The sequence below is a fragment of the Paroedura picta genome, chromosome 9, assembly GCF_049243985.1.
Source record: "Paroedura picta isolate Pp20150507F chromosome 9, Ppicta_v3.0, whole genome shotgun sequence".
NCBI lineage: Eukaryota > Metazoa > Chordata > Lepidosauria > Squamata > Gekkonidae > Paroedura > Paroedura picta.
Window position 1 is genome coordinate 47,553,103 of NC_135377.1, and position 20,289 is coordinate 47,573,391.

The 20,289-nt window shown below is 38.9% G+C and overlaps 1 protein-coding gene across 10 annotated transcripts in view; it reads right to left on the reverse strand.

Annotated features, from left to right (window-relative positions):
- DLGAP1 (DLG associated protein 1) overlaps positions 1-20,289 on the reverse strand; it is a 338,129-nt gene that overhangs the window by 208,342 nt on the left and 109,498 nt on the right. For 9 of the 10 annotated variants that reach the window (XM_077352686.1, XM_077352681.1, XM_077352677.1 and 6 more), the window contains one exon: positions 19,457-19,545. The exons of the other annotated variant lie outside the window; for it this stretch is intronic. The gene's annotated coding sequence lies outside the window, so the exon portion shown is untranslated. The remainder of the gene's footprint in view (positions 1-19,456; positions 19,546-20,289) is intronic. 10 annotated transcript variants of the gene reach the window in all.

The window sequence follows — 20,289 nt, forward strand, 5'->3', positions numbered from 1 at the left end:
ATACTCGGACCATATATATGTTTATGAGAACAGCTTTGCTCTGTCAGAGCTACATGCCAGTATTAGAAGCTAGTCTGACATTGTCCAGCTGTTGGTTGGCATCTCTACTTCTTAATACAGGAATGCCAAAGGAACTGAACTTTGTACTGCTGTTATTGCTGATGTATAGCAGGCTAGATGCTGGAGGGTGAGTGCCATTTGTTGGCATAGTGTTGTTCTTACATCTACATAGATCTTAATGACACAAATCCATTTTTCAATTAACTAAATTGAATATTTGGCAAGTTACTGTCAGAAGTAAGTAGTTTCCAAGAAATGTCACTGTAACATGTACTTACAAAAAGAACATATTGTTCTTAACCTTTTATAGGCTGTCTGGCATTGTGTCTTATCAGGTATCCTGATATGACAATGTGTACTTCCTCATATTTTGCTGCATTGCTTGATATCCAATTTCTATTACCATATTTATTGTTATAAAAATGACTGGACTTGTGTAAGGTGATGCATGTTGGGACACCCCCTTCCCCAAATGGGGTCTGAACTTGCTGAGACGGGGGGAAAAGATTGTATTGGATAGCTCACTGTGTGAACCCAGCATGCTTCAGCAGTGAAAAGGGCAAATTCTATGGGGAAATTCTATAGGGAATATTAAGAAAAAGACTGAGATTGAATTGGCTAATATTATAATGCCCTTGCATTGATATATCTATGGCATGGCCTCATTTGGAATACTAGGTTGCTGATCTCCAAGTGGGGACTGGAGATCTCCTAGAATTATAGCTGGTCTACAGAATACATGTGATTGCTGATTTATTTATTTATTTACTTATTTATTTATTTAAAACATTAATTCCACCTCTGGAAAAAATGACTGCCCTGGAAGGTGGACTGTATGGCATTATACTCTTCTGATGTCCCTGCCCTACTCAAATCCCACCCTCCCAAGCTCTACCATCAAATCTCCAGGTATTTCCGGACCCTGAGCTGACAACCCTAAGTGTGCATGTGAAGAAAAAAAGATCTGTAGTTTTGGGAATTTGGGCACAGGTTCCATACCGGTATTTTGGAATAATACCCCCCATAACATTTAGGAATTCTGATTTGATGTTTATGTTATATTTGCCTTTGGAGACTTTGCCTGAGTTCTTGTAGATTCTCAGATTAGATCAGTATTTGCTCTACCTGCAGAACTGTCACCCTTTTTATAATCAAAGTTCTCTGATTACATTTTAAGTAAGAATCAATTAGCTTTCCTGGGCACCTACTCAGAGATCTCTCAGCCAAACCTTTCTCAAAAAAAAAAAAAAAAGGGAAAAGTCAACCTTCACTCCCAGGTGTGCATTCTGGGATTGGACGAGCAATGAGGTGTAGCCAGGAAAAAATGGCGTGATTAAAATGAATAACCCAACTGGTGCCTGAGAGCAACCTCTTTCTCTCCTTTGTTTTACTGGCGTTCCAAGCTCCTTTTACTCCAAACCTTAACCAGAAAGCAATACTCCCCTTCAGGTCATCAAACAAGATTTTAATTATTTAAAAAGCAAGCAGCCAAAATCCCAAATAGGGTTAGGTGCTTTGGTGCCCGAAGTGGCCGTTCACTCCCTCCACAGCCAGTGCCGCACTGCAGGAAGAGGAGGTGCGGGAGTCAGCGTGTTGGTGGGTGCAAACACACAGGTGCGGAGCTCTGTGCCTGTGTGTGTGCACTCGCCGGCAGGCGTGCTGATGCCTGCACCTCCCTTCCCCCCCCCCCCCCGTGGCTCTGGCTGTGGCGGGACCGAACGGCTGCTTCGGGTGCCAAAGTGATTCCCAGCATTTAGCCGTTTATATAAAATTTATTTTTACAGGCCTGATAATTTGTACAGCCACACAATATTCTTATGCAGAAATCAGATAAAAATAAGACAAATGAAAATACAAAAAAATCACAATAACAAAACTTGTTTTGTAATTCTGAACACAAATAAAATATGCCAGGCATGCCTTTAATGAAATCATGGAAACAAAACTATGCTTTGGCATGTATCCATGAAAACATTATTCAGAGATACCAACTGCAGGTAGTTAGTAGCAAATAGTATGTTTGCTATTAAAGCTCTTAGGTTTATTCTACAGAAAGGGTTGGGAGAAAGCTACCCAGAAAGGTGGAAAAAATTTTCTCATTGCTTTACTTCATATAAACTTGTTTGTCAACTGCTGGGTGACCTATGGAAATATGTTTAGAGGCCTTCATTAGTCTAAGTGGTAGGTGATTCTCTTCTTCCCCTTTCTTTCTTTAAATTTCAGATATATATATATTGTGTTTGTTCTTCCAAGCTTCTGGGGATACAGACAACTCATTGACCAAAGCATCAAGGCAAAGTTATTGCTGACCTTATGAAGATAGCAAATGAGCACTGAGAATATAATTGCAAAAATAAAATTAACAATAGTGAAAATTCCAAATGTATTGTAAAGCAGAATCTCACCACCAATCCTTTTTATTACAGGATTCTACAGTTACCACTTTTCAAAAAAGTAATCCTAACATATAATTTGTTTACACAGCATCTAACCTAAGGATGCTTTTTATTTCAAATGCCTAAACCATGAAATTAGTCCTACATGGGTATGCTTGAACCAGTCTTTATGTGAAAGATGTTAATATTTTGTCATATATTAAAATGCTGTTAGAAATCAAGTATGTACATCAGGGTTTCTACTATCAGTTCACAGTATGAGACACAGCCATTCAACAATATTTGACATGTATTCACTTTTTCTTACTTATATTTTTAACTACTGTAAATGTTAGCAATACAATGAAAAACATATGTATTAAAAGCTGTAACTAATGAGAAAGCAATTGCATCTTATATAATAATTGCGAATTTCATTAGAAGCTGTCTATGTGGAAGTTGCATGTGCTTTAATTCTGGTTCAATATCACAATAACAGGAATGGTGGGGAAGAAACTATAAGGGGGGGAATTCTGCAGTTATGTAGGATTTCATACTCTAATACGTGTTTTATGTAGATCCCATTCCCTAAGGGTCCTATTTACGTTTTAATGTATCTAGATCCTGCTACTTTAAGTCAAATTGTTTGGTCAGAGACAAGCAAAAGTGAAACTTCTCTTCCATACTCATTGCCTGTATAACATTTGTAACCACTCCTGTGGAGCGGATAAAATAAAGTAGTAAGGGCTGTGTGGGTGGGTGTACTTCCTGCCTATCTCTCTTTCTCTCACTTCCTCTCTTTCCCCCTTCCTCTCTAACACACTTCCTGCTTTCCTTCCTTCTTACTTCTATTCATCCCTTCAACCACCCCTTTCCCTCCTTTCTCACTCCCATCTCTCCTTCCCTCTTCAACCTTCCTTTCCTCCCTTATTCTTCCCTATGCTTTAGCTACAGCTGGCTTAATTTCTAGTGCTAAGATAAAACAGTATCAGAATTATACTTTAAACATCTACAAGTTATTTAAACGTCTACAAGTGCTATTTTAAAATAATTATTTCATCCCTTTACCCTTTGGCCAACTATAGGTGAAGTTGGTAATACTTGGATGTTCTTGGCAAGATGAGTTCTGTACTCTATTTGTGCAAAAGCTGGGCTCCTCTATCTATCTGCCTCCTGATATAGCAAATACAAGAAGGAATCCCCCCCCCAATACAAACTACTCACCAGTGCCCTAGATTAGAACACAAATTTGCTCAGTACACTATTCCAGCTTCTCAGTGGCCACAACACTTGTTTGTAATCACTAAGTAACTGTTTTACAATACATCTTCCACAATATTTCACAACGTTTTTGTATCAATCTGTCCACTGGTTCTAGTGGTAGATGGACGATCCAAATAGCAATTGTCTATGCATAAAGGTAAAGGTAAAGGTATCCCCTGTGCAAGCACCGAGTCATGTCTGACCCTTAGGGTGACGCCCTCTAGCGTTTTCATGGCAGACTCAATACGGGGTGGTTTGCCAGTGCCTTCCCCAGTCATTACCGTTTACCCCCCAGCAAGCTGGGTACTCATTTTACCTACTTCAGAAGGATGGAAGGCTGAGTCAACCCTGAGCCGGCTGCTGGGATCGAACTCCCAGCCTCATGGGCAGAGCTTTCAGACTGCATGACTGCTGCCTTACCACTCTGCGCCACAAGAGGCTCTTATATAGTTCTTTAAATGCCCCCCCACCCGAGCCTTCTCAGACAGCAAAGAGCTGTGATTTAGCTTTGATAGATCTGAAAAATACCCAAATCAGCATTGATTTGGGTACTTTTCAACTTATCCAAAGTGAATTGCCCATCCCTACTCACAGGTTGAGATCAGCAGGGTCAAATGTTTGAAATGCTATTTTGTCCAGGGTTGAGTAGTTTAATCATGCGGAAAAAGAGATCAATCAAGGCACAACTATATACTGTTTTGCTGAAATAGCTTCCAAGCTGCCTTGTCTGCTGCTGCCACTTCCATAAAATAAAAGACGTAAGAAGCAAGACCATGTTTTTGAGAAGATAGTTCCATACTAGTTCAATGGTTTCGCCATCTCTTTTATTGCAGTTTCACTTGGTGTTTGGTTGCTGAATTATCTACATCTGGATAAATTTACACACATGTTATTTTTCAGCAACTTTCCCAAGCATTGGCTAATACCTTATTTTTCAAATTATTAGACTAATTTAAAAGTCTCAGTTTACTTGCCACAGTATTGCCAGCATGCATTGCTTACACTGAATATTAAAAGGAAAAGCAGTCAAATGGTCCTAATAAGCATAAATTCACATATGCATATTCTCACTAGCCATATGTACTTCATAACACCTGGGCAATTGCAAGGACCCAAGCTTGAACCTGGGAAATATGTGTCTTCAACAGTATTAAGAAGGTTCCGTACTTTTATTTGCAGACACAAAAGTGGCTGTAGGCAGCAAACAAATAAGTTATAAATGTAGCTTATTTTCTGAGATACAACCTGGCCATGACCCAGTTGTACAAGCAGTGCTGCATGGCCTAAAACTACTCAGCTTGGAACAACACAAAGGTGATCTAGCAAGAGGGCTGGACTTGTATGCAAATATGGAGGTCCACCAGAGTATATTTCACTGATGATTATTTTCATGTTGAAATTGTGCACAGATTTGATAGTACGGTGTCCATTATTTTAATATACAAGTCTTGCAAGAAATAAATGTTCCTCTTTAATATGACCTGTGGTCCACCCCACATTCCAAAATTGTACTTTCTCCATGAAAATGTCAAAAAGAAGTTGCATGTGTCTGTTCTATTCGTTGACTGCCTTTGAGTTAAACTGGCAAGTGCATTGGTATTCTGGATATGTTCCTTCACAATTCCTTTCTCTCTTTTTATGGCTTTTTCCATGTTTCTGGCTGTCTGATACTTTTGAACTTGCAATGGCCTCAGGCTCTGCCTTGGCTTCTGCTTTCTGTCAATATAGTTATCTATCCAACTGTCTGATTTTTGACACTACTTGGGACATCAGGTTGCTCAGTCTTATTAGATATCACAATCTTCTCTTGAAGATAACTCTGGTACAGTACAAACAGGCTGAACTGTTTGGCGGTACCGCATTAAGCCAAACGAAGTAAAGATATAAAAGAAAAGCTGAAAAATGTGCAGTGATGCTGAGGGTCAGAGGTGAGGAAACATGAAAGGAAAACCATAGATTAGGTGTTATGTCCTTGGCATGCTGCGTAATGAACAGCCTTTAGAACGTACAAAGAAGCTACGTTCTTACTGAAATCCATTGTTCTCAGTTCCACTTGTCTCAAAATCAATTTGCTCCAGATTCTACTTTCTTTTATTTTTTAAAAAGCTGCTTATGTTATGAAACCATAATCCCTACCCAAAATTTGAACTGTATATTGAGAACAAACTAGATAAAATATGAAAATAAGTTCAGTTATATCTTATAGTTGTTTAATAAAAAAGGAAATTTTAATTTTTGTAAAGTTTGTTTTCTCTCCATAATCCTTATCCATGGTTCCTCTATATATTTGTGAAACAGCCTGGGGGGGTGGAACGTGTCTGGCTGTCCGAGTTGGAATAGGGCAAATCAGGGTGCAGCCAGCAACATTGGTTGCACCAAGATTGGCCCTGAAACTACAGCTCCCGCCCTCCCACCCTGGAGGCTAGCCACATTCCTCTCAGATGCAGCAGAGACAGAGAGAGACACACAGAGCCCTGCTAGACCGAACACGAGCCCTCATTCCCTCCTATCACTCCTCCTGCGAGGGAGACAGAGAAAGACACAGAGAGAGCCGCTCCTGCTGCTACAGAGGGGGAGAGACAGAGAGAGCTGCCCCCAAACTACACACCAGCCCTCCTTCCCTCCTACAAACCTGCCCTGATTACCTGCTATCCCTTGTGATACAAAATCTAACCCAACTTTCCACTTGTATTTCCTATCACATACTGCAAAACTGGCTGTTCAGTCTGCTTTTAAAATTCCTTATTTCTCACCCAGTTTATGCGGATAGTAATTGCTTTGTTTTTCGACACATCGGAATCTTGTGATTATTCCTCATGCAGGTGTTTCTGTTTTAGCAACTCTAGTCAAGCATTTTTTTCCCAACACAATGTCTACTCCTGCACAAATTGGAAACATCCCTTTTTCCTACTAAAAACTTCATTTACAAAATGGGAGGGGGAATCTTTCCTGATATAGCATTTTTGAGGCAATCTTTTTCATATATCTAGAAGGGAAGATATGGCTTGTGTTGGAATGAAAGGAAATACCTTTGTTTCCTTTCTCTGCATTTCTGCAGCAAACTATCTTAGTGATAGAGAGCCAGTTTGGTGTACTGGTTAAGAGTGCGGACTTCTAATTTAGCACATCGGGTTCGATTCTGCACTCCCCCACATGCAGCCAGCTGGGTGATCCTGGGCTTGCCACGGCACTGATAAAACTGTTCTGACCAAGCAGTGATGTCAGGGCTCTCTCAGTCTCACCCACCTCACAGGGTGTCTATTGTGGGGAGAGGAAAGGGAAGGCAATTGTAAGCCACTTTGAGCCTACTTTGGGTAGAGAAAAGCGGCATATAAGAACTAACTCTTCTTCTTCTTCTAGAAAAGAACAAAGTGAGTCCAGTGGCAACTTTAAGACCGACAAAGTTTAATTCAAGGTATAATCTTTGTGTGAATGGACACTTCTTCAGATATATTGAAATGGACGTAACAGGAAATCATAGAGTGAGTGGCAAATTAACATACAACATACTGAAGAAAGTACCAAACTGGAATTACATGCTTAGTTTATATAGTCACCATTTGTTTGGGTTTAATTCCTTGGTGTTCTTGCTGATACCAGCCCTATTGATAAGGGCAATGTTGCTGTGCTGTTGACTTGCAGGACGGCTGGAATATGATGCTGGAATATGATGCAACACACTAATATTGGGTTTAAACAAGGCCACAGCTTCCCCATGGGAAGGTTGATATATCATGGGAGAGGGAGCCTGACCTAGCAGTCAGCACCACAACCCACAGAATTCAGAAGCGCCCTGGGGATCTGCACTGTTCCCCACTGAGAGAGCAGATCCCCTTGCCTACTGGAGTCCACCGCTAAGGGAAGCAACCTATAGTCAGCCAATGTGAGTCTCGGCCGTGTTTTACTACTTTACAATCATATGCGGGAAGTGTTTTTCTGTACCACTTGAAATATTACTTTAGTGATCTCTCTATTAGCACTTGGAAAATTCCTGAAGTGCTTCTCCTCTTCCCACAAGCATGACAAGCTTAATTAGTCATTTCAATATAGATGACTACAACCAGACACCCAGTACCTTCCAGCAATTAGCATTAATCAAATATTGTATTATTCTGGAGCAACACTATACAAATGTATGATTTTTTTTTTAAGTGTATAACAATGTTCAGGGATGGGGATAAAGGGAAACCATGGCTAGCATGGGTGAAAACCAAATTATCCTCAGCCATGTGAAGTCAAATGTGGCAAGTACAAATTGAACAAGAATCACACTAGCAACATGATCACCATGGACCCTTAAAAAAATAGAATCAGCCCAGTATATTAAGCTGAACTGAACTCTGACAGGTATATTTTTGAAGACAAATAGATAAGGCTTTCTGTGAATCTAAGTATCAGAACCTGCACTGTGTTCATTATAGAAAAGAGCAAAGAAGAGAGTGGGAAGCAACCAGCAATGCTACCTGACCAAGGGAGCTTTGATTCTCAAAATTTTAGACCCTGGAAATCTTACTGGTTCTGAGGTGCTACTGGATTATATTCTAACTCTTCTACCAAAGACCAACATGGCTACCCTCTGAATTTAGCAAGTATATGTTCTTGAAATAATTTGTGAATGAATTCATTTAATATGCACTTGTTTTCAGTGAGCTACACAAAATTATTGAAGCGCAAGTGAGTAGCTCTTTGCCCTGGAGGTAGGAGGTGAATGAGCAAACAGACTGAAAAGAATGATTGGCGCTTTCTCTGAAAGAAAATATTAATTATTAAAGCTAATTTGATAGTGTTTTACCCATGCCAGTTTTAAAACCACAACAACAACAACACTTCTTATAAAATACTTTAAATATTTTAAATAGGACTGGACATAATACATTGCAGAAATAGAGCAGAAATCCAATAGATTTACACAGAAACTTCAGTTTTGAATTAGCTGTAAAGTTTAGACAGAGGAGAAGTAGGTCTATACTCCTAACACAAGTGAGATGAAAAGGAGGCTTTGCTTCAAAATCAAACCAGCAGGCAACAGAGAACAGAAAAAGTACACAGCTGTTTAAAATGGAACAAGGCAGAGAAGGGGAAAAGACTCAACGTTATCACCAGAAATGAAATTTAAGTTAGGTAATAGTCCCACAAAATTTATGCCCTTAAATGAACATATACTTTGTCCTCACTCACAACGGATTCAGATTTGGGAACAGCTTATACCATGGGTTGCCTGCATGGCACCACAATATGCAAACATTTTCATGGATGATTTAGAGCAGTGTTTCCTTATCTCCAATCTGGAGTTATGATTTATTGATGGCATTTTCATCATCTGGACACATAAGAAGGAAGCTATTAAGATATTTTAACCGGACTTCAACAACTTTCTTTCACCACAGTATCAATACAGATCAGTCCATGCTACTTGCAGATATTCTGGATGGAGCCACAACTACACGATGGCCACAGAAGTGCCATCTTATACCAATATGCTTTTGACAACCATACATATCTTTAAGCTTCTACTACCTCCAGACAATCCACATTCTCTACAATCAAGCTGTATGCTACAATTGCATTTGCTTCTGTCCTCCTAGATGGACACTCACCTGAAGAATTTATTTATTTATTTACCACCCTCCCTGGAAGCTCAGGGCAGTTTACATAAAGTGTATGAACAATACATGAAACAGTCTATAACATATAAGTAATCATGTCCTGCCCTCACCTACTTCAAACTGTTTTAAGGCCAAGTCTAGATCTGCTCTCCACCACCACCCAACATACACACAGTGGGTATTTCTGCACATCTAAAAAAATAGCCTTACACCACTGTAATGGCATCATGGTAAAAATTATTGTGCCACCGGCCATTCCTCATCTTCTTGCTGTCTCACTTCAGTCTGCCACCTTTTCATGCTTCTTATACTCCACATACCTGCTTGAAATGGCGGAAGAGAGCAATGCGCTTCACACGTGACTCTCTTCTGCCTGTCAATTGAGCCAGGTAATTAATTCCTTTTCTCAACATTTAAAGGACCTGCAATGCCCACAATGAACCTTCTTCATTGAAACACCTATGCATCTAATCATAGTGCTTGTAGAACGCCACCCATTATGAAATCACGAATCTTGGAACTTAAGAAAAATGATCTCATTCCTGATGGGGAGGGGAACCTTAGAGAGGTATGCTTTGTGTGACAACTTTGGGAAAAATTATTTTTGGCTTTGCCCGCACGCTTGTATGCATATTTGTTCCTGCAGGCAGCTCACTTAAAATAAAACTTCTATCCCCGGGAGCAGGGAGAGGGAGGCAGGTGTGAGGGCAGGACATTGGAGGCAAGAGATAGCGCTTCTTCATCTCCATACATTTCTTTGGCTGGTGGCCTACTGGTTGCTCTTCTGTAACTCACACTACATAGGTTGGGGAATCCACTTTATCCCAACTAGCGCCTAAGAAATCAGAGAAAAGTACCTTATTGAAGATCATTGGCTCCTAAGGTTGTTAATGTTGAGATTTTACCAAAGTATGTTATCAGATCATAATCCTGTAAAGTTGATTATTATAGACAATTTAATATATTTAGTTGGAGGTTAAATGAAATTTTGTTACAAAAAGATATGGTAGTGGAAGACTACAAAAAATCAGTCTAAATAAATGAACTCATATGAGACTGGTTTTGGATTCTAGTAAAGCTTTTATGAAAGGACATAAAAGCTGATTTTATGATTTTTAACCTAAAAAAAGATTTTTAGCCTCAAGAAGGAAAAGGAAAAAATCACAAAAAAATGAAGAAGAGATTAATAAGAAAGACGAGGAATATAAAAATTCACCCGGAAATGTTAAAGTATTGAGTCAGATAAAAATCTTACAACAACAGATATGTATGTTAACCTGAAATTTGTTAAACAAAGACATTTTGAACATGCAAACAAACTCGGGAGATAGCTGGCTTACAAATTAAGAAAAAAGAAGGGAGGAATATAATATTGTGCATACAAGAAGGTGATAATACTTTTACATATAATGGATTTATTCAAAAAGTTTTCATAGATATTATCCAAATTTCTATAAAGGGCATGCCTATGGTGCTGGACCAACAATGTTATGACACTGTATCAACCTAACCTGGTGATTACAATGTTACTGAAATAAATGGGAGTAACTCTGTATAGGATTGAACTATGAAACAACCTAGAGTTGCATGACTCATAGCCCAGTTATATAGCCCCAAACTGTTATAACAGAAAGTTTTGTTTTTTCTTTTGTATATTATAATTGATATGTTTCAGAATAGACACTCAATCTTGAATTTAATTTCCATACTTTGAGGTAGTTCCCTGCATTTTTGTTATCAATTGGTCCTCTGGCCAATTGATAGAATATTGGAGACAATAGATCACAAGTTGGCCTTTCCCAGGGCTTGTAGAGTGTGCTCTACATGATTTTTTTTATTGTGCTGCCTTCTATACTTCCATCTTAATAGTCACTAACTATTAGAAGGCTTTTAATTTGGCTAGGTGAAATGCTTTTCCTTCTGCTGTTTTGCTGGGTAGATACTGAGGAGTAGTTTATTCAGCTAGACTTGTGGATCTGGTGCATCTGAAGCTTTGGCTCACATCTTCTTGGACTGCATACCAATGGTGCCTTTGACAGATTTCTAAATTCAACCAGTGATTGTGTCTAGTGCTTATTCATCTTGCCCAATCTTTTTGCTAGCTGATACTGATTTGGCATAACTGGCTCTGGTATAAAAAAAAGGCTGCAGTCGCTTCAATATAAGAGTGGAACTAGTGGGCAATATTAGTGTGCTTTATGTTGTTTAAGACATTTGTATCATCAGATTATTTTAATTTTTAACCAAAACATTATTAATCAAAACAATATATTGACATAATATTCAGACCTACTCTTCCTAGAAATTGAGGATGTAGACAAATATAAGATTCTACGGTCAAGTGCTTTGAACCAGAAAATAAATGTCCTGGAATAGTGTGTTTATGTTCTTCAAACTTCCTTCTCAGAAGACAAGAAAGGAATAATAAGATGGGTTAATTAAATACCTGCTGGCATCCAAAATATGTTTTAATATTCAACTAGATAAATTAATAGGGAATGACATTATTTCATCTTGTACTGGGTATTTGTTCAAATGACTATTTGCACAGCAGAAGCAAAGCTGAAAGAGAGAAACCTATTTGCCATTTCCTTTCTGCCCTCTTCTTGATAAAATGAAAACATTAACAAAATCACCACAATACAGACTTAGATTATTTATTTAGTCTGCTAATATGCATACAAAAAGATACTGCTGCCATTGATTTGCTAAATAAATTGGTCAGTATTAACAAGGATCGGACAGCTGGAGCAAAGAATGTAACATACTGGATTTCATAGCTAAAGGGTTGTTTACTAATTCAAAATATGAAAGTTAGCTAGTATAAATCAATTGCCCTACTATCTCCTTTCTTAAACCAAGGGAGTTAAAACTACACCTTGATCCAAGATGGTTTATAAAGTTTTTCTATATCTATGCTAAATTACTATCAAGCCATTATCTAAGCATAGTGTCAGCATCACACATTTTATTGTATTACTATAATAAACTATAGCTTCGATCCAGAAAACGGATTCCCTTTTCCCAATGTAGGCCCCCAAAACCAAACCCAAAAGTTGAGGGATTCTTTATATAGTATATACATTACCAAATTCTGTTTGATATATAAAAGGGATCAGCAAAAACAAATACAGCAAGAAATCACACAAGTCTTCAGCAATATCTGCTGGTTCTCTACTACAATTCCATGCCACAGGAGCAGATTGGGGAGGATCCATGCGACTACAGGTGAAGGAGGAATTGGGAAAGATCAGTTCCATAAACTTTGTCCTATTCACAGATGTCTAGATCCAAGCCAAAGGAATGTGGGGTCTAGAAATTGATTATGGTTTCCTCCCCCCACCCCATTCCTGGAAATAGTTCAGGGTGGCACACACAAATTTCTTATTTTCAGCCTTCATCCTGCTATGCTGAATAGGTTACTGAAACTACTGAAACAAGCAAATATTAAGATTGCTTTGTCCTGGGAAAGGCCTTTAGAACCTAAGTTTATGTTTAGTTAACTTTCAAACAATAGTCTCCAGTTCACAGCTATACTTCTCTAATATTTTATTTAAAACGGTGTCATACGTAGTATTTCATAAGGAAGGCTTGCCTTTTTTTCTACAGAAGCATTTATGAAGCCTTTCATGATCATTTAAGAAATCCAATCTATCAATGTCATTATTGTATTATGAACAGAAGGTTACACAGGAAGTGTTGCTGCAAGACAAAAATTGATCCAAAATTGATCCATATATTCTTTCTCCAAAAAGGAAAGAGCTCTAAACTCTCTTGAAACATTTGATGTAAAGTGATTAATACAGTATCATCTGTAAAATACTACATAAAATATAAGGAACTATGTTTTGGCAACTCAACCATATACAATTCTGAAGAATAAATACTCATTTAAGGACTCTGCAACAATCATCTTTACTTGATGATAATAACAATTACAACCTCCCTCCACTGTCCCCAAAGCAAAGTGCAATAGTTGGTTAATTTATTCCAATATCATAACGCTGAAGACTATCTAATACAAGAAGCTGGGTAAATAACACACTGCATACCTATGCTTCTAATAACAGTGCAAAGCTAAGATATTTGCCAACCACTTCAGAAACTGGGCTCAAATTATTAGCATTGTAGACTGTTACATAAAAATACATTTAATTTTAAATCAACTGTCTCAAAAGTTTAAGGTGAGGAATACAGTAAGGTACAGTGGGCTGTCAAGTTCAAACCAACACATGGAGATCCCATGGGGTACTGCCACAAGGAGCTTTCAAAGCCAGAGCCGGACAGAGGTGGCTTGCCATTGGCTTCCTCTGCACAGCAGTCCCAAACTTTGCAAGTGGTCTCCCATACAATTACTGACTCTGCTTAGCTTCTGAGCTCTGATGAGATCAGGCTAGTCTGGGCTGTTGTTGTGCAGGATCTAAAGGTCTCCCCTGTACAAGCACCGGGTCATGTCTGACCCTTGGGGTGACGCCCTCCAGCGTTTTCATGGCAGACTCAATACAGGGTGGTTTGCCAGTGCCTTCCCCAGTCATTACTGTGTAGGATCTACATGTAAATAAATTCTTTCATTTAATAGTTCCTTCATATTTTTGTTCTTCTATTCTTTCATGGCCTCTAATTCATACTCTACTCATATCTGCCCTACATATTAACACTAATATCATTTTCATAGAACATCTTAAATGCAGCACCTTTGTTCTGTTCATAATCACAGCACTTGTCGTTTTACTGGTTGTTTGTGCATTAAACAAGGCACACAAGGAATAGTCAGCAGACATCAGTAGTGATTTGCTTCCAATACATGTTGCCACATCTCCCTTGCTGGACTTGATGGCACACGGAAAACAACTACATGGTAACAATGAAAACTGCAGCAGTCTCCTCAGTATAATTTTCCTTCTGAAGGTGATAAATGGTTCCTTAAGATGACAAATAGCTACTACAGCAATGTCAGAGACCCAACAATCCACAAAAGTATCATGCTTTTCAAACCGATTACTTGTACAATCAAAGTTGAAAAGATCTACAATAGAACAGCCAAGGTATCTAAAGTCACAAATAATTTACCATATATACTTGCATATAAGCTGACCCTCATATAAGCCAAGGCACCTAATTTTACCACAAAATCTGGGCAAATTTATTGACTCTTATATAATCCGAGGGTGGGAAATGCAGCAGTTACTGGTAAATTTACCTTAATTGAGGCACCAGTAGGTTAAATGTTTTTGAATACTTATTTCAAATAAAAAACAGTAAACTAGCTCTGTAAGAGCAGAACAACAGTACCCAAAGTTGGCAACCTATTACAAGTACAACAGCTACCAAACTGGAAGAATGGACTACTCTAACTACAATTGCAGTAACCCCCCCCCCAGAACAAAACACTGAAATAAAGAACTATAAAACTCAACACTGAAATAAAGAACTGTAAAAATAAACTTATAAAAGAAACACAACCCCAAGAAGAAAAGGCAAGCAATGCAGCCCCTCAGAAAAAAGAAGAAATAAACATTAGGAAGAATGTAAATCCCAAAGCTTGGGGAAGATATAAACAAGATCATATTTTTAAAGTATTATAACCAACAGAAAAGAACAACACATCATAACTATTAACTATTAAATTCATGAAATGATATGAAAACAACTGTAATGCCCAAGCCCTCCATTCCAGCACCAGGGGGCAGTCTGGAGCCAGCTGTCATGGACCAGGAGCTTCCTGACCTTCCAGAGGATGAGAAGTCTGGTACCAACCAGGCTGAGACCCAACCCTACTATGTGGACAAGACGCCCACCAGATCTGAAGACTCACCAGAGGAGCAGCAATTGTGGCCTCTGTTTAAGACCCTGGCAAACCTTCAATAGTAGCATCAATGTGGGAAATTTACCTTGACAGTTCTCAAGAAGATTGGCACACCTGTCAGCTTGCTGTCAAAGTAGATAGGGCCCAGCTGCACCTCCTTCCTCTAATGAGGACTAGGACCAGCTGCAAGCCCTCTGGCTGAGGGTTGCCCCACCCAGCTTGGCTGTACTTCAGGAGGGCCTTGAGGCAAGGTCCTTTGTGGATGTAATGCATGCTTTTACCTGCCCGTCTCGCCAGACAATTCCTTCTTCTGGTTTGCCACAGCAAAACTCTACTTGATTATGGTCTGACTCCTGATGACACTCCCAGCTTTGGCTTCCAACTAGAAGCCCGGCTCCTGGCTTTGGCTTCAGATTACACTGTGGCTTCTGACTATGGTTAGGTTTTGGCTGTTCCTCTGGCTTTTGACCCCAGTTTGGCCCAACTCCGCTTCCCTTCTCACCTACTGTGTGAACTGTCTCTTTGACTCTCAACCTCCCAGACTGGATTCTGGTTTCTGGATTGTGCACCCCTGCCTCAGCACAACAACCCAGCTGGGTAGGTGTGGCCCAGTAGAGCAGCACAACAACAATTAAAGTGTTGCGAAAGAAGGATTACTGAGGAAATGCCAAATGAAACAAAAGTCTTCATATACTTTTCTCTCATAACTGCTATAGTCAGTCAGTCTCATACTTTCAGTAATTGGAAGCATATTTGCAGTTTCACTCATATAGCACTAAAGTTAAAAATGTATACTTTATTTAAAGTATTCATAAGCCACCTTTCTTCCTTAACATAGATAAAACACATAAAATAAAATAGTAGTTAAAAATAATAGAACCAAAATTTAAAATCCCAACTCAATATTCTAGTAAACCTAACCTAATGCAGTCCTAAATAAAGCTGACTTCAATTGTCTCCTAAAGACAAAAAATGATGGGGCCAGCCAGGTTGTTCCATAATTGTGGGGTTGCTACAGTAAAGATCTTCATTTGTATACACACCAGGCAAACTTTTTGAATAATAGACAGTCAGCAGGGCATCTCACCATAATTCCAGGGAAGGAACATATGGGAGAAGGCAGTCCTTCAGATATCCTGGTCCCAAGCCATGTAGGGTTTTAAAGCTCAAAACCATCACCCAGAATAGGGTTTGGGAGTGGCTCTGTAGCCACAGTAATTGCTATAATATTTTGACAAAGAATGCTTGCCCTCGAAAGCTCAAGCCTTGAATAAATCTTTGTTGGTCTTAAAGGTGCTACTGGACTCTGACTTTATTGTGCTGGAATATTGGGGTCACATGTTCCTGATAACAGTCTAGCTCTGCCTTTTTCAACCTTTTGACTGTGGAAGAATACCTGAAATAAATTTTCAGGCTTCGAGGACCCCCAAAAGTGATGTCAACTGGCCATGCCTCCCAGCCACACTCCCCAGAAGTGCCATGTTACCAGAAGTGACATCACCACTCACATCCTTTGTCCTCCTTTCGCTCCTTCCCCCACCATATCACAATCCAAGCAACTTTCCCCCCCTGATTATTATACCCACAGCCAACCCACTGTGTCCTGAGTGGAAGCAGCAAGTTCCCTAGCTTGTGGCTTGTCCATTAAAGCAGGAGGGGAAAGCCTGTGGACCCCCTCCGGAGCTCCTGCAGAACCTTATGGGTCCACGGACCCCTGGTTGGGAATCACTGGTCTAGCTGAAGCATTCCGCACTAGCTCAAGCCTCTAAACCAGTGGTTCTTAACCTGGGGGTCAGGAACCCTTTGCGAGTCAAACGACCCTTTCACAGGGGTCACGGCAGGGCGAGCAGCTTGGCCTCCTGAAGGCACCTGCCGATTTATATACCATTTATAACCAATTTATATACAATCATGAACCATGCATCTTCACAGCATTGGTCAGTTTTAGTTTAATTTCTATGAAAGAACACTTGCATAATTTTATGGTTGGAGGTCACCACAACATGAGGAACTGTATTAAAGGGTCATGGCATTAGAAAGGTTGAAAACCACTGCCCTAAACATTCCTCAAGGTTAGCTATAGAAGACAATATTGCAATAGTTCAGTCTAGATGTAACTAATGCATGGCTCACAATGGCTAGATTTAACTGTCCCTGCTATGGGCACAGTTGACGCAATGATCAAAGCTGAGTAAAAGCACTCTGAACCACTGCAGCCAACCAGTTTACAAAGGTGGCTGTTATTTCAAGTAGTACTCCCACACTGCAAATTTGACTTTTCAAACAAAGTCTTTTCAAGACAGGAGAAATATTTAGTCAATAAGGCAACATCAAACATTTTTTCTGATATAATAACTTTCCCTCTTTGACAAAAAAAGCCTTGTTTATCTAGACAGAATTCCTGTTCTTTTTGGTTATTTTAAAATATTTTTCAGCACATAGACAACATTCTTGCTTTTAGCGCATTGTCTGACATTAGCCTAAGAACATGTTTTCTCATCTTCTACCTTCAAACCTGTCATGATTTGCAATATTCATAGCACCTCCATTGTGTAGGTGTAGTTAATAGCAACATTGGAAACTGAATATTTACTTAGTTATCAGTATCTTCTTACATTCCCCTACTGGTAATTCTTCCATGGCCAGCACTTAATTTACCAATCCTAGCCTACTAAAATATAATTCTGATCTACTGAAACTGTTCTGAAACCCTTAATGTTCACATATGTTAAATGTCAGTATGGAAGAGTGGTATAAAAATCTAAATAAATAAATAAAATATTCTCCACAGCCTTCTAATAACAATTATAATAGATGGTTCCAACTGCAGTGCTTTTACCTAACAATTCACACTAAATTACAAGGAATTATGCACAAATAGTTCTAAAGCAACTGAAAGTATTCCTTTCATAATATTTGCAGTTCCTAATAAAGACATGGTGAGAAGTATTTAGCAAAAACCTGGGGCTGAAGAACAGATTAATGTTGCTGTGGTGATGCTCCTGAAAATGGTTTCCCCATGGCAATTAATCACTGTCTAGCCTATAGCATTCAGAATCTCTTACCATTCAAGCTCTCACATTGTTAATCTGTAATTGGTGGCCACTAAGGGAAGCATGGAGACTCACAAATGTGATGGCCAAGCTTCACATGGCCCAAAATTAAGATCCAGTTGGAGATCAAACAGCAATCAGCTTTAAGGAAGCAGTTTTCTGCTGCATTCTCCAGGTCTCAGAGCTAAAATAATATTCACTTTGTGTTCCAACAGTAACCTATATTACTCATTACTAATGGCTTAAGGTTTTATTTCTGCACATAACATAATCAACATCAGCAATCCTGCTGTCACCAAGGTATCTTTGCAGTCAATTAAGAAGATCTATTGGACCTTGTTAGGCAGCCGAGATAAAATAATTAGTCTTCGGAATGCTCCAGGGACTGTCAAACAGTGCCTTTGATAAATGCAACTCATTGTCTACCAACAAAAATCTCTAAGGCAAAATACAGCACGTCACACAGCTAATGCTGATTTTTTTTTTACTGGCTGGCAGTGGAATGGAATGCATATAAAATTAAATGCCCTCACTGCTTAAGAGTCTGAATTTGTATAAGCACTAAAAGCAAAAGTAGACTACTACTAGCTGCTTCACCAGAAAGGAGATGTTTGGAGCATGGTGCAATGAGTGGAATACACATTGTTAACATCACAAATTTAAACTGAAAAGAATGAGAGGAACACCAAACATTCATTTTATCTTTCAACCTTCCACAACATGAAAAATTAAAATAAAATATCAAAGAGAGCCAGTTTGGTGTCGTGATTAAGAACAGCGGACTCTAATCTGGAGAACTGAGTTTGATTCCCCACTCTTCCACATGCAGCCAGCTAGGTGATTTTGGGCTAGTCACAGTCCTGTTAGAACTGTTTTCCCAGAGCAAATTCTCTCACAGCTTTCTCAGCCTCACCTACCTCACAGAGTGTCTGTTATATGGAAAGGAAAGGAAGGTGATTGTAAGCCGCTTTGAGACTCCTTCGGGTAGTCAAAAGCAGAATATAATAGCCAATTCTTCTTCTTCAAACAGCAGTTGCATGGTGATAAATACAACAGTAGGGGAGTATAACTGCTTGACACATAAACTGTAGGATGATATTACTTGACACATATTCCTGCAGCATCAGGTATCAGCATGGAACAAAACCAGTTAGTTGTGGAATGACAGTCTCAACCTGGTTTTGAATAATGACTAGGGTTGCAGTCCTTCTGGCCTCTGTTATATTAGATCAGACTTTTGCTGTGACAAAACAGAGGGATAGCTAAAGCACTCTTTAAAAAAGAATGTTATACCTCCTGTAGTTAGTCCTCCATTTTCACTTGATGAAAGTTGTGTAGTCTTTAATGGAGATGATGCTTGAGATATCTGATTCTTGGCTGTTCTGAAACGCAAACAAAATGTAAAAAATTAAACCTTAATGTATAAACTCTGAAACCCCAACAACAGTACTGCAAATCACTAATCACTTAAACAATGATAGATTTTTTTAAAAAATCACATATGGTGCAAGTTTATCTGCTGTTGAGAGAAACAAACCAAATTTGATTTGGTTTCACAGTTAAATGACCTGAAGTAAAACCTGTATCAATCCTTGGACTTGGGAAGAAAACACAAACACTGAATATAACTTGGAACATTTAGACACTACTTGTACATAAGCAGGTTACATTGGCAACCTATTTTAAGTCAACATGAAGGATAAACAGACCATATTCCAAAAGGAACACAGCTTCCTGTTCCCCTTCAGAGATCTGAAGAAGGTATTCTATTGTTTTCTGTATCCTGCTCCAGCAGTTTAGGGCACTAATGGAATCATGTTGCCATTTTTGAAAATCTGATTTTTCTTGAAATGTATCACAAAACAAGAGGGAAATAACTGTTCCAAGCATGAATTTTGCAACAATTACACTGGTTTCTTATTTGCTTAAAATTTTCATTTCTATTTCTATTTTAGAGATCTTGATAAGGGATCACCATATAAGGACTAAATGATGTTTTACCTGTAAAAGCTATCCTGTGGATACAACAACTCTTGTGAAACTGGTTACCAATAATTTACACTCAGCACCAGAAAGACATTTCCTCACATTACATGTCAGATGGACTCTAAAATACATGTGGGTGG